Here is an 8,164-nt window from a genome sequence, read left to right as displayed (position 1 = left end):
AAGTAAAAAATGCTCCCCCGAATTCCAATTAAAAATATTATGAATAAAAATAATGGATTTGTTTAATTAAAGCTTAAATATTTTAATATTATATAAATCAAAAGCAGTATTTAGGGTGCATTTTCATGCACTGATCACAACCCCCAACCAGCTTATTGCCAGTGTCTAGCAATCCAAGCGCAAGAGAAATCATGTCACAAAGAAAATCTAAGTCTCAACTCGCTTAGTCACCTGAGTATTTCAAACAAACTGTTAGCAAGAAGTCAAAAGATACTATCAAGATTATTTCAGTCATATCTCCAGAGTCACGTGCTTGTGCTCCAAACCATAACCTTCTTTCCACTGACCATAACACATGCAGTTTGAAAAATTCACTAAGTAGAAGCCTCAACTCCATTGATCTCACAGGTGTCAGAAATATTTGAGTGCAAAGGTTTTTTCTCATGGAGTTGGAAATGAAACAATCAACGCTCAGTGTGAGGAAGGCCAAATTTATGACAAATAGTCAAACGAACATTGACCAAAAGATAGGTTAATAAACTCTTAGAACATTCCACCATTCTTACCACAAATCAGCTTTTAGGATTTCATTCGGGTTAAACAGAAATTTACAGAAACGAACAAAGAGCCAAAAAAAATGCATAGGAAAATAAATTACTTCTTCTTTTTTTTTTTGTAGTTTTTTTCTTTGTTTTTTGTTTTTTTATGTTTTTTTTTGGTTGTTTTTAAAAATTATGGAAATATAGAGAAAGAAGACACCTGGACGATGAGCATTCCACATATGAACACAGCTTGAGCTTCCTGATATGATTCTCCAAAAACACACATAAAAAAAATGTAAAAAGAAACGAAGAAAATAGAAAATGAAAATATGATACAGGAGATGTGAGCAAACTACTCAGGGCTAGTAAACAGGGTCGTCGAGAATGATTTTTTCAACCTGGTTCACCCGCTCTAAGTAATTTTTTAGACGCTGGCCATTTACTTTAAGGATTTAAGGATTCTCCCATCAGTTGGGTCTTCAACCTCGACAGCACCATTGGGAAAAACGCGTTTCACTACGAACGGGCCGGTCCACCGCGACCTCAACTTACCGGGGTGGAGATGCAAACGGGAATCATAAAGATGAACCCGCTGATTCGGCTCAAAGTTCTTCCTCAGGATCTGCTTATCATGAGCCGCTTTCATTTTTGCCTTGTAGATCCTGGAATTATCATAGGCATCGTTCCTTAACTCCTCGATTTCAGAAAGTTGGAGCTTCCGATTGACACCTGCATCGCTGAGATCGAAGTTGAGGGCCTTGGTAGCCTAATAAGCCTTATGTTCGAGCTCTATAGGTAGATGACATGCTTTTCTAAAGATAAGCCTGTAGGGAGACATCCCAAGTTGGGTTTTGTAAGTAGTGCGGTATGCCCAAAGTGCGTCCGGAAGGCGCAGAGACCAATCCTTGTGATCGGGATTAGCCGTCTTTTCTAGAATTTGCTTAATCTCCCTATTGGCCAACTCAGCCTGGCCATTTGTTTATGGGTGATAGGCAGTTGAAACTTTATGGACCACACCGTACTTGCGCATCAGAGCCTCAAAAGAACAGTTGCAGAAATGGGTGCCTTGATCACTGATGATGGCACGCGGCGTTCCAAATCGAGATAACATATTTTCCTTTAAGAACTTTACAACAGTAGTGTTATCGTTGTTCTGACACGCCATAGCTTCTACTCACTTAGACACATAATCCACAGCGAGGAGTATGTAGAGGAATCCATAAGAAGGTGGAAATGGTCCCATAAAGTCTATCCCCCAGCAATCAAATATTTCTATTACGAGAATCGGGTTCAAGGGCATCATATGGCGACGGGACAAAGCACCTAGCTTTTGGCACCTCTCACAGGAACGGCAGAAGTCATTAGTGTCCTTGAATAAAGTGGGCTAATAGAGACCACACTGCAAGATTTTCGCGGTGGTCTTCTTCACAGAAAAATGACCGCCACATGCATCGTTGTGGCAAAAGTTCAGGACACTAGACACTTCATCATCCGGGATGCGTCGTTTCATGATCTGGTCGGGACAGTACTTAAAAAGATAGGGGTCATCCTAATAAAAGTTACGAACCTCGACCAGAAACTTCCTCTTGTCTTGTGCACCCCAGGTAGATAGAATCTCGCCCGTCACTAAGTAGTTAACAATGTTTGCATACCATGGCATCTTAGTGACGGCGAAGAGATGTTCATCGGGGAAGTCATCTCTAATAGCAGGAATTTCTACAGAATCATTAAATTCAAGGCGAGATAAGTGGTCCGCCACCACATTTTCGACTCCCTTCTTGTCCTTGATTGTCAAGTTAAATTCCTGCAGGAGAAGGATCCACCTAATTAAACGCGCCTTAGCATCCTTTTTGGAGAGAAGGTACTTAAGGGCGGCATGATCTGTGAAGATGGTGATAGGTGAACCAATCAGATATGCACGGAACTTGTCGAGAGCAAATACTACAGCAAGTAACTCTTTTTCAGTAGTAGAGTAGTTCATTTGAGCACTATTTAGAGTACAGCTTGCGTAGTAGACAACGAAAGGCTTCCCTTCCCTCCGTTGACCAAGAGCGGCCCCCACAGCGTAGTTACTTGCGTCACACATGATCTCGAAAGGTAAGCTCTAATATGGTGACTGCATAATAGGGGCAGAAGTCAGTTTTGCGATGAGTGTCCGGAATGCATCCTCACACTCTTGTATCCCATTGAACACATCATCTTTTGCTAGGAGGTGTTGGGAATAGTGTCCTAAAAGTATGAGATGTAATAGAATATTTATTATTTAATTAATAAAGAGTTTATTCATCATTTTATATGCATATATATTCATGCATATTTTATGAATATCAAATGAAAATTCCGTGATTGTTTATGTAACCTTAAACATAGTATATAAGTGTTATATACGAGAGGATAGTGTTTAAGGATAATAATCAAAAACATTGTTCATGATGAATTTAATTAAAGTTTGGAATCTTTAATTAAAACATTATTAATACATGTCATTCCCATTTAAAATGGAACGGTGTTATCCGCACTGTTAATATGGCGAGATATTGAATGAGTGTATTTCGCATAATAAGATTATGTGGAACAAGGACACAGACACAATATGAATTTCTAATAATTTTCGTTAAGCATAGAAATTCTAATTGAGTCTACCGATGGTCATATATAGGATGATCTTAATCCTGAGTTCTTAACAAACTCCTATTTATGGATTTTTTTCTTTTGATTTACTCGGTACTGATTCCAAGACCCTAAATCCTATTCCTTGTATTTTGGATACATAATAAAATAGGTAGCTGGGAATGTTATTATACGAGATGGAATTCATTCCTTCTTGAGAAAGAAGTAGATAAATAATTCTCTTGAGTGTTGATTCGGTACTTGGATTAGTAAGAGCGCTCTGGTTCATGAATGTGTTTTATGAATCACTATCCATTAGAGAATCAATGGTACTCAAGGATGAAGATATAATTAGAGAGGTTAACGGATTCTACCTGACTCTAATTATGAATTATTTATGGAGGATTGATCTATACGTAATGATTATATCAAATAGACACTTCGCAGTTTAGACGTAATTAATGTTCTACATTTTGAGAGTTCAATTCCAAGTTTGTAGTGGAGTAACTATTAGAATTAATAGAATTAATTAATTAATTAAAGTGTTTAATTAATTATTAATTTTATTGGAGCTCGGGATTATAGGTCCATTAGTCCCCGCGTCGTCCTTGTAATTCTACCAGACACAAAGGGCAAAATAGGAATTTTAGAATTACGGAATTCTGAAATTAAATACTCGAAAAATAATTAATTGAGAATTAATTATTATTTAAATAATGTGATTATTTAAATTTAAATTTGAATTTGAACACATCTAGATTTACCCATTTAAACTTATTTGATAAGTTGTTCAATTTAGAATTCAAATTAATTTAAGTTTGACTTAAATTCGAATTTGAATTAAAATTGGACTATTGGATAAAGGATAAAATATCTTCCTTCCCTATCTGTTGTTGGCGCCACACACAGGGTAAAACCCTAATGATGTGGCCGGCCACCTAAAGGATAAAGGGAAGGGATTTTTTGTTCCAAATTCAAAATTGGAGATAGGGATTTGATTCTGTTTTGAAGTTTGACTTCTACTATTTAAATATGAGAATGATAGAAAATTGTGCACACAATTTTTTGAAACAATTTTCAGCCCTAATTAGTTAGTGTGGCCGAAATTCTCATTGGAGAGAGAGAGAAGAAAATTTTTTCTCCCAAAAATTCCACATCATGCATGGGTTGGTGTTTGTGGAAATTCGAGTGTTTCAGAAACCTGTTTTGTCTCACGTGTGCCCACACACACGTCTACGTGGAATCAAGGAATCGACGTGGAAGACTTTGGTATTCTAAACACAAACTTGGAGCAAGGACTGTTCGTGGTCAAAGAACTCAAGTTATCATCCGAGTCGGCTTCCAGGTATTTTTCCGGATTGAGTTCTTGATATAAATTAATGCGATTAATTTATTCATGCATAAATTAATATAATCTATAGACTATCTCAAAAGTTTTTCTAAAATTTTTGTTATACACGATCCGCCTCTCTGCCACGCTTCCGCAGCCGAATTCGATTCGACAATCAACATGAGGTTGCTTAGCGGTCTTGCTATAGATGAAAAGTTTTGAATGAATCTCCTGTAGAATCCGGCGTGCCCCAGAAAAGATCGGACATCTTTAACGGCCTTAGGGGTGGGCAGGTTGGAAATAAGTTTAACCTTAGAGCAGTCGACCTCGATTCCTCTTTCAGAAATAATGTGCCCAAGAACTATGCGGGATGACACCATGAAATGCCACTTCTCCCAATTGAGCACAAGACCCTTCTCTTCACATCTTTGTAGAACGACTTCTAAGTTGAGAAGGCATGTGTCAAATGAATCTCCGAAGACTGTCAAATCATCCATGAACGCTTCCATGCATTTTTTGATCATGTCGCTGAAAATGCTCATCATACACCTCTGAAATGTGGCAGGTGCGTTACACAATCCAAATGGCATTCGCCGAAAGGCATAAGTGCCAAAAGGACATGTGAATGTTGTCTTATCCTGATCTTCTAATGCTATCTCTATCTGATAATATCCTGAATAGCCATCGAGAAAGTAATAGAAAGGATGCCCTGCCACTCGTTCTAGGATTTGATCGATGAATGGAAGTGGAAAATGGTCTTTGCGAGTGGCGGCGTTAAGCTTGCGATAGTTAACACACATGCGCCAACCAGTCACGACCTTTGTGGGAACTAGAGCCCCTTTCTCATTCTCCACCACAGTGACCCCCGATTTCTTTGGCACTACCTGGGTCGGACTAACCCACTTGCTATCAGCAACGGGATAAATGATGCCAGCATCTAACAGCTTGAGAACCTCATTCTTCACCACTTCTTTCATTGTTGGATTCAATCTTCTTTGAGGATCTCTTCGCGGGTTAGCTCCTTCTTCCAAATGAATATAATGGGAGCAAATCAAAGGATTGATCCCTTTAATATCAGGAATCATCCAACCCAAGATAGATCTATGCTTTTGCAGCATGTTGATCAACCGCTGCTCTTGTGATGCATTGAGTTTGGAAGAAATGATAACAGGAAAGGTATCGCCGACTCCCAAAAATGCATGTTTCAATCCTTCAGGTAGTTGAGCAAGTTTGACTGTAGGGGTCTCTTCGATGGAAGGCATTGGTTTCTCTCTCCCTTGCGGAAGTTCCTTAAAACACAGTTGCTTAAACTTAATTCCTCTGTCCTGTGAGTTGTTGAAAATGGCAGAAATGTTAGCCAACTCACAAGGACCGGAACTTTCAGATTCAGAATTTTGGAGGAGGTTTTCAAGATCTTCAGAGTTGCTTTGTAGTAGAACCTTTTCCTCGATAAGTGTGTCGATCAGGAATGTTTGGTGACATTCGTCATCACCTTGTGGTTGTTTTACAATGTTGAAAATATTCACCTCGAGAGTCATATTCCCAAAAGAGATCTTCATTAGACCATTTCTACAATTTATTAGAGCATTTGCTGTCACGAGGAATGGTCTTCCAAGGATGATAGGGATTTTTGACTCCACATCAACCACTGACTGAGTGTCCAAAACAACGAAATCCACAGGATAGTAGAACTTATCAACTTGCAATAACACATCATCCACTATTCCTCATGGTCTCTTAATAGATCGATCGGCCAGTTGCAGAACCACAGATGTGGGCTTAATATCTCCAAGACCTAATTGCGAGTAAATTGAATAAGGCATGAGGTTAACACTCGATCCTAGGTCTAACAATGCTTGGCCGAATTTCCGTGTCCCAATGGTGCAGGAAATGGTGGGACAGCCAGGATCTTTGTACTTCAGCGGTGTCTTCTGCTCAATCACTGCGCTCACTTGTTCCGTCAAGAATGCAGTCTTCTTGACATGATGCTTTCTCTTTATAGTGCAAAGATCCTTTATAATCTTGGCGTAGGCCGGCACTTGCTTGATCACATGTAGTAAGGGAAGAACGATCTTCAATTGTGTCAAGTGCTCCAGGATCTCACTTTGATTTTCCGGCACTTTCCCAGCAGGTCGGAGAGCTTGGGGGAAGGGCACCTTTACTGGAATCTTTGTTGGCTCTTCTTTCTCCTGAGTCGATTCTTCATTACTCAAAGTGGTAGTACTTGTCGATGGCATGTTTGAATTCTTACCACTTTGAGTAGTGATGACGTTAACTTCGTTGATATTTTGACCTTCAGAGTTGGAAGTTTGAGCCATGTTTTGTCCTCTCAAATTGGACTGGGCTTGTGATGGATATTTACCGCGCTCTTGAACGGTTAAAGCTTCTGTCAACTTTGTGATCTGACTTTTTTTTCCTTGTTCTCTTCCACCAGCTGCGTGAGCATTGAATCAACTATTTGGTTCGTCTTATTTTGCACATCCATAAAAGCTTTGAGGGTATCCTCTAGAGAATTCCCTTTCGGCTGCATGTTATTCTGAGGCGCAAAATATGGTGGTTGAGATTGTTGCTCTGATCTCCATTGCCCTCCAGATGATTGTGCTTGTTGGTTCGAATCTCGCCAACTGAAATTCGGGTGGTTTTTCCAACCAGGATTGAAAGATTCTGAGAAAGGTCCGTAAGGATTCTTGTATGTGCCTAATGCATTGCACTGCTCCTCATATACCCCTCTCATTTCACTTAAAGTGTGGCAATCCTGAGTAAGATGGCCCATTCCACCACAAACTAAACAAGGCTCATGTGCCTCTGTCCTTGCCACCATGTAGGGTCCTTTACTATCTTTACTTTTGAGGGCCTCAATTTGCTTCGTCAAAGCTTCAACTTGGGCCTTAAGACTGTCCTCTTCCCTTAATTGATAAACTCCAACTGGTCGGGACCTACTGGTGCTCTCAGTAGCACTCGGCCCAGTCGGCTGCATGTTATTCTGAGGCACAAAATATGTCCTTGGTGGTTGAGATTGTTGCTCTGATCTCCATTGCCCTCCAGATGATTGTGCTTGTTGGTTCGAATCTCGCCAACTAAAGTTCGGGTGGTTTTTCCAACCAGGATTATAAGATTCTGAGAAAGGTCCGTAAGGCTTCTTGTATGTGCCTAATGCATTGCACTGCTCCTCATATACCCCTCTCATTTCACTTAAAGTGTGGCAATCTTGAGTTAGATGGCCCATTCCACCACAAACTAAACAAGGCTCATGTGCCTCTGTCCTTGCCACTATGTAGGGTCCTTTACTATCTTTACTTTTGAGGGCTTCAATTTGCTTCGTTAAAGCTTCAACTTACGCCTTGAGGCTGTCCTCTTCCCTTAATTGATAAAGTCCAACTGGTCGGGACCTAATGGTGCTCTCAGTAGCACTCGGTCCAGTCCAAGTATGAGCTTTCTCAGCTAACTCGTTCAGGTACTCGATAGCTTCGTCAGGATCCTTCTGGAGAAAATCTCCATTGCACATCATCTCAACAAATTGGCGCTCTCGGATTGTGAGTCCATCGTAGAAATAGCTTACGAGGCGCCAACTTTCATATCCATGGTGGGGACATAGATTTAACAGATCTTTAAAACGCTCCCAAGCTTGATAGAGCGTTTCGTTTTCCTTCTGAGTGAAATTTGAGATCTGTCGTTTCAAATT

General features: G+C 40.0%; 1 non-coding gene across 1 annotated transcript; it reads left to right on the top strand.

Annotated features, from left to right (window-relative positions):
- Positions 1-8,057: 8,057 nt before the first annotated feature.
- On the top strand, positions 8,058-8,164 carry LOC112094440. The gene has a single exon (XR_002903530.1). It is a non-coding gene; the product is annotated as a small nucleolar RNA R71 (small nucleolar RNA).

Source organism: Morus notabilis, unplaced genomic scaffold (assembly GCF_000414095.1).
Source record: "Morus notabilis unplaced genomic scaffold, ASM41409v2 Scaffold152, whole genome shotgun sequence".
In the NCBI taxonomy this organism is placed as follows: domain Eukaryota; kingdom Viridiplantae; phylum Streptophyta; class Magnoliopsida; order Rosales; family Moraceae; genus Morus; species Morus notabilis.
This window is presented reverse-complemented; position numbering and strand designations above follow the sequence as displayed.